Consider the following 7160-nt stretch of genomic DNA (forward strand, 5'->3'; position numbering starts at 1 on the left):
AAAATATCTGTGGCTTTATAAATGGTAAAGTAATTAAGCTAATAAAATCCAGGACTCTGTCATCATTCATTTCTGATTACATCAGTCTGATCGGTTCAAGCTTTCTCAACAAGCCAAAAAAATAAGAAAAAAGTATTACTAGTGCTGGATGTCTGATCTGGGAGAGCCTAATCATGAACCTGGACTCACTTTTAAAATATTGCACTACTCTGAGAGGAAGTAAAGAGGAGCAAGAAACTAAGAAACCCATTTGTACATTAATTTGGCCTGGACGGTGATCACTTAAGAATCAATTGAGAATCCATACGCGCGCTTTCTTGACTTTTGAGTCTCTCTCTCTCTCGAATGTTCCCAAATCCCACCCAAAATATCTGATGGATTTCTTTATTTAATATTCCAGATAGAGACATATCATTCCTAAGTACTCACATCAATTGTCTTAGTACCAACAAGGATAAACAAAGACCTCAATCGAAGAAAAAAAAGAAAGAAAAAAGACCACTCTTAGTCAAAGGGAGGATCTGGATCCCATAAAAGAACGTCCAGATAATGCTACTCATTAATAGCTAGTTTGAATCTGCTGCTCTGCACGACCTCTGGAGAAGGTTGGAAGGAAAGAATTAATTGATCCATAATAGAACTTTCAGATAATGCTACTCATTATTAATAACTAGTTTGATGACAAGTTTACTTACTTGGAATGGAAAATAATCATGAATCGGAGACAACTGGAATGAGAGAAGAAATGTATCGGTATTGATTTCAGAAGAGTTGATTCATAAACTCATCTCCCCCCTTCGTAATCAAATTCCTGAGTATTCAGGGATCGATTCCTTATAAGGAGGTGAGACCTACCTCATTCCGATTCATTTATGTGTTAGTAAATGCATGAATACTTTTATCCGGAATCATTCTGATTCCTTTATGTGTTAGTAAACGCAAGAATATTTTTACTCCGTAATCATTCCCACCAATTCCAAGTAAGTATACGTGCCCTGAATCTGCTACGACCTCTAATGACCGGAGAAGGTTGAAATGAAAAAATTAATTGATCCATGAAAGGAAAGAATTAATTGATCCATAATAAAACTTTTAGATAATGCTACTCATTATTAATAGCTAGTTTGAATCTACACGATCTTTAATGAATGAAGAAGGTTGAAAGGAAAGAATTAATTGAAGGAATGAAGAAGATCGACCACATCGTTTATCCGAATATTTTAACCAAAACTCACAACGATCAAAAGTAAGATGGTCTTGCCAGTTGATTGCTTGGTATGATGATACAGCATCAAGAAAAAAGATTGTTTATTGTTATAGTAAGGGAGGGGTTGCAACCCGCTAGCATGTTTAACACCACTGCACGAGGGAGGGGCTGCATGCATGGCTACGTGTAGTCCACAAGTTGTTCTGATCGACATGGTTAGTAGGTGGTGAAGGAAATTCCAGATCAAACATAGACTGTCGAAGGAATCTTCTGTTATAGGATCAAAACATAGATGGTGATGGCAACCAGCACAAGCCTCGTAATGTTTTTGACTGGCCTCCAACTAGACTGGGTCACCATCTCAGCAAAATTTCGCAAATGGAGCTTTCAGCGCCAAAATCTTGACTGGTAAATTCATGACCCAGGTCACTCACCAGGTCACTGATGAGGTCAGCTTCATGACCCAACAAGCCCAGCATCCAGCGTGGCCTAAAGGAGAACGTGGGTGACGTCAGCTGCTCGCGACCTGACGCGTTGGTCCCACGAAATATCTTTGAGTAGTTGTTTCTGATAAATCGATATATGCAAAGAAGAAGAAAGAGAGAGAAGAAAAAACCTGCCTTTAATTATTTTCTGAAGTGCATCTTTAGATACAAACTGAAGGAAAAGTGATGAGCAGTGAACAATCATGCAAAGGTTGCCTCTTTTGTAAACAAATCCATTTTGTATTTTTGTGTGAATCTTAGATCAATTTTAGCCTTTGGTAAATAAAGTTCAAACATGCATGCACAAAAACCTATGAAAGAGGGATGATTCATGTCCGGAAGAGGATTCTATGTACCGAAGGTGCAAGTGCACTGTCAGTTATTTTAATGTCAAAACAAATCACAGCCATTCATTTAAGTAAAGCCATTTATATATATTAATATAAAAAAATCCACAACCATTCATACTGTCAGTGTCCATGCACCGGAATATCAGACCCAAGGTACGTAGCTTACTCATATACCTGTTTACTGGGATAATTGATTGATTAAGCTATGGTCAAAAGGTAATTATGTATAGAATCTCATCAGCTCGATCACAAAAAGGCCATAATAGGATAACCACAAACCACACTATATTAGTTTTTATTCATTCGTATATAATACTTGCTCTCGTCAACCTCGATCCTTTTGAAAAGTACTTGTTTGGTATGGAGTCCATATATCTCATCTATGAAATTTTCTCAGATGTTATGTACGGATTGGACTCCCCGAAGGTAAACCTATAGGCATATACTGAGAAAGCTATAGATTCGAATTCGATCACCTGCAGTCCTGCATTCAGATATGCTTTGAACGAAACACAAATAATGAAGAAGAAAGAAAACTGTTACTCTGTTCTCATTTCTATTAAAATTTGACAAATTTGTGAGTGTGTGATTGGAGATAATCTTTGAATCTTCACAGTTCCGCTAATGGAAATTACAGTGGTATATATAAATCCATGCAAATCAACATAGCGGGAGTTTTGTTTAATTTCAGCAACATATATAATTCAAATTTAATGCGATCATATTTTCATGGCTGTAGAAACTAGGAAGCTGACTGCTAACGGCAATAAGGGGTCAAGTGACCCGTTTCAATCATTATTTGGAAAAGAAATAATTTATGAGTCTACCCTATTGAGCCTCCTGAGATAATAAACAATTAGGTGGCGTTCGGTAACGTTTTCAAGTCATCTTTTTCATTTTATAAAATGAAAATGGCTTGAAAATGCGTTCGTTGGTCTGTTTTCAAAAATACAGAAAATAAAAATTGAAAATGATTTTTTATTTTACTCGTAAAACAAGAAAACGACAAATAGACGTTTTCACCTTTTCATTCTCATATTTTAGAAAACACGGAGATATATGTATACATTTTCATTGTTTTTTGTATTTTCATACGGTAGTACCGGACGCGTTTTTGCTGTTCTCGTTTTTGAAAATTGTTTTTAGAATAAACTACCGGAAGAGGATTGTATGCACCGACAGTGCAAGTGCACTGTCAGTTATTTTAATCTCTAAAAAAATAACAGCCACTCATCTAATCCACTCCTTTATATATTATAATATCAAAAAAATTACATCCATTCATATTGCAAGTACCCATGCACTGACGGTGCATGGAATACACTCCCATAAACTACCAGACACATTTTCGGATCTCAAAAATCCAATATTGTTTTCTCGTTTTCATTTTCAAAGTTTTTGAAAAATCATTTTTAAAAACGTTACCGGACAGGCCCTTAGCATCTTAAACAAATTTTAAGCTACCCTATGCTTTGAATATCTTTATCCTACAACAAAATTGGTCTTTTACGACACACAATGTGTGTCGTAAAAGACAACTTCACGTCACAAAGAAGTGTGTCATAAAAGACTATGTCGTAAAAGATAAATTTTTCTTGTGGCACACAAAATGTGTGTCGTAAAAAATATTTTTTGCACATCGTAAAACACTCTTTTGTATACCGTAAAAGATGTCTTACAACTTTGATTGTGTGCCGTAAAAGACTGTTTTGCGTGTCGTAAAAGACTCCTTTTGCGTGTCGTAAAAGACAATTTTGCATGTCGTAAAAAACTATTTTGAGTGTCGTAAAAGATGTCCTCATTCACACTTCTAATAGACAATGTTTCAATTAAATCCTTTCATTAAAGGATAATAAAAGGAAGCATTCATGACAGGACCCGCCCCGAATTTCACCCTGAAATCCGAGGTGGCCCTGCGGGGCCCACCTTAGAGATAACTCTATCGAGAACTAGTCGAGTCACTCCTAAAGTGGACTACCCAAAATAGTAACCCACAATAGATCAGAGCCAAACAAAGAAGTGCGGAAGCTATTCGTCAACTATGCCTCGATCCATGTACGCCCGACCTCAACTAATAGCGTCTGCAAACTGGGCATTAGAAACCGAAAGGCCCAGGGGAAAGTAGACGAAAAACGTTAGCGTGAGTGGACAAAAATAAACAATTTAAAATAAGAAGGATTTCATACTTTCCCACATTTATTTCATTAAAAACCTCGATGCATGCACAAATGGTAAAACACATTTAGCTTTAAATCCAAGGATTTCAAAACGATAAACCGACTAGCCTCGCTAGTCAAAACATTCGAAAATAATATATCGTAAAACTGAAATCTCGTTTCTCAAGAAGATAAGACCAGCCCCGCTGGCTACAGTGAAAATCGGACTAGCCCCGCTAGTCAAGCAACGATAAAATATGGGGAAGAAGTTTCACCATACGAAAGAAAGGAGCCTCCCAGGCTCGGGTCGGAGTGTCCCACACTCTGGAGCATCCCATGCTCTGCTCTTACTCACCCACAAACACATAGTATGCAGGGAGGAGTACTAATAGGCTAGCTAGCAATAAATATGACGACCCAGGTATGGCGGGTAAAAACTAATAAAATCCAATAAATCCTTAAGGCTTCCCCATGTCCCACGAATAAAGAAAAACGCGGGTACGATTCCCAACCGTACCCGGAAATTCTCGTAAAACGTCGTATAAATTGACAGCGTGTCCCACACGCTAAGAAAATAATTAGATCAATTATAAATCGCAGTTCCGAAACAAAACTGAATCCAGAATCATCAATGAGGCATTCCCAATGCCAAAACCGTAAATCGATAAATAAATAAGAAATAACTGCATCGAAATCCCATTTCGAAAAGCTTTCCAGAACTCTCAAAACAACGAATAGAAATATAATTAATTCCGGAAATCACCTCGGAAAAATAATTCGTCAAAATTCAACATCAATTATAAATTCGAATCCGAGCATAACAAATTAATAACCGAAATTCACAACCGGTATAAATCATAATTACTTCAAGAAAATCATTATTGAAAGCAAATCCACGAGATAAATCGAAATCAAATTCCAAAATCAATTCATATGCTCGGAAAATAATACGTTAATTAAATAAAGCATACTTTAATAAATAAATGCATGCATCACTTATTTGAAAACAAAAGTCCACTCACAGTACTAATGGGCGACCACGCAAACGAGTTCCTTCATCTAGCCGTAGCTCGCAACATTGCCCTGTACACAATTATATTTCCGTAAACGGCAATCCGATAAAATAAATACGAACCTAAACGAAACCCGAAAATCTCTATCTCCAATACTTCTCAAATTCCACCCAAATCTCTTCCACAACACCAATTCCTCAATCAACATATTCCATAATGAAAACGAGGGAAATCCGACGGCCGGATTTCCCACAATTCCATCACAAAACTTCAAACTTTGGAAATTCACAAACAATTCCAAACTCCTCCAAAATTCACCAAACTTCACATACAAACTCTATGATAATTATAGAATTTAACTAGCCAGAAAATGAAATTAAAAAGCTACCCTAGCCGCCGCTACCGCCGCCCACAGTTGCGGCGCCGCCGCCACCGCCACCAGCTCCGATGGCCACCAAACTTTGGCAGCAGCACCTACTCAACGGACCCAATAATTCTTTCAACTGTGACCAAGTCAGAAAATGAGCGGAAGTACCTCAACAATTAAGGAGAAGGTTGAACCCGATCGATGAATAGTAACCCAGAAATTCATCTCTTCGATTCTTCCTCCACGCTGCAAATCGTGACTCAAGGCTAGGGGCAAAATGATCCTTGGCAAAAACCGAACCTTCGACGCCGGTTTGGTGGCTGGAGATGGCCGGAATCGCCGGAAATCGACGAAACCCCAAACTGCTACAGTAAACTTCACGGCCTCGGTTCTTCCCTTTCCGGCCACGGTGTGACGACCGACGACCACCAGCGTGATGAGGAGGAGGAGACGCGTCGGTGAAGCTTCGTTTCACGTCATCTGGTGGTCGGAGCAGAGAGAGAGCCGGAGTTGCAGAGGTGAGAGAGAGAGAGCAAGAGCTCGGGGACGAGAGAGAGAACACGCGGGGGAAGAGAAAGAGAAAAAGAAAAAGTTACCGGCCACAGTGAAAAATTCAAATATATACTACTTACCGTGAACAGTAACTTTCACATTTTCGCTTATAACTTTCGCATACGAACTCCTATTTTTACGTACCACATATGCACGCGCTCGGTTTAACGTCCTCTACAACTTCCATGAAGAACATTTTCTCAAATTTTGACCCGAACAAAAAGTCAATTTTTAGGGCCACTAAAAGTACTAAAACGACAGTAAAAGTGAAAGTAAAGGTCATTTACCGTCCAAATGACTAGTAAACCGGTAAATTCAGGTTCGGGACGTTACAATTCATGTAGTAAATTATGTCAATTAAACTTCATATTACATAATCATAGTATAATTAAACTAATATTCAAATATAAAACATGCTAACTAGATCATCGTTGCTCTGTGATGTTCTGCTCACAGCCTCAAGGTTTGAGGATGTACAGGTCCTCCTGATGTTTCAACATCACTTCCACCACCTGGATCATTTTCTACATAAGCAACCTACACGGGCAAAAGAACCAAACAAAAAAAAAAGCTTAATCATTTGAGAATGTCCACAAACATACATGAGTACCTTTGATAAGCAAGCTGCCAAGTTATACTCAATGTTATCAAAGCCATATAATAGCCAAATAATTGAAGTAGCAAAAGAAACTTGACAAGGCAATTCATGATCCCTGGAACATCGAAATGTACCTTCTAGCATGGCAAATGAAACCTTGAACCTAGTCTACTACACTAGCTATTTTGTAAGACCATCTAGAGCTATGCTAGTGATGCTAAACTACTGGAAATTCCAAAGCATCAGTCTCTTTGGGTCATTAAGTTCGACCTTTACTAAAGGCTATCAGATTCATTCAAACAGAGAATAACAAAATCTCATACTATATTTTCAGGCAGAAATAAACAACAATTTTCAATCAAAAATAAACCCCTGTTCTTATGGCCAATCAACTCCTTGTATTTTCTTCTCATTTCCCAGCAAGAAAATAGA

This window comes from Rosa rugosa, chromosome 3 (assembly GCF_958449725.1).
Source record: "Rosa rugosa chromosome 3, drRosRugo1.1, whole genome shotgun sequence".
NCBI classification, from domain to species: domain Eukaryota; kingdom Viridiplantae; phylum Streptophyta; class Magnoliopsida; order Rosales; family Rosaceae; genus Rosa; species Rosa rugosa.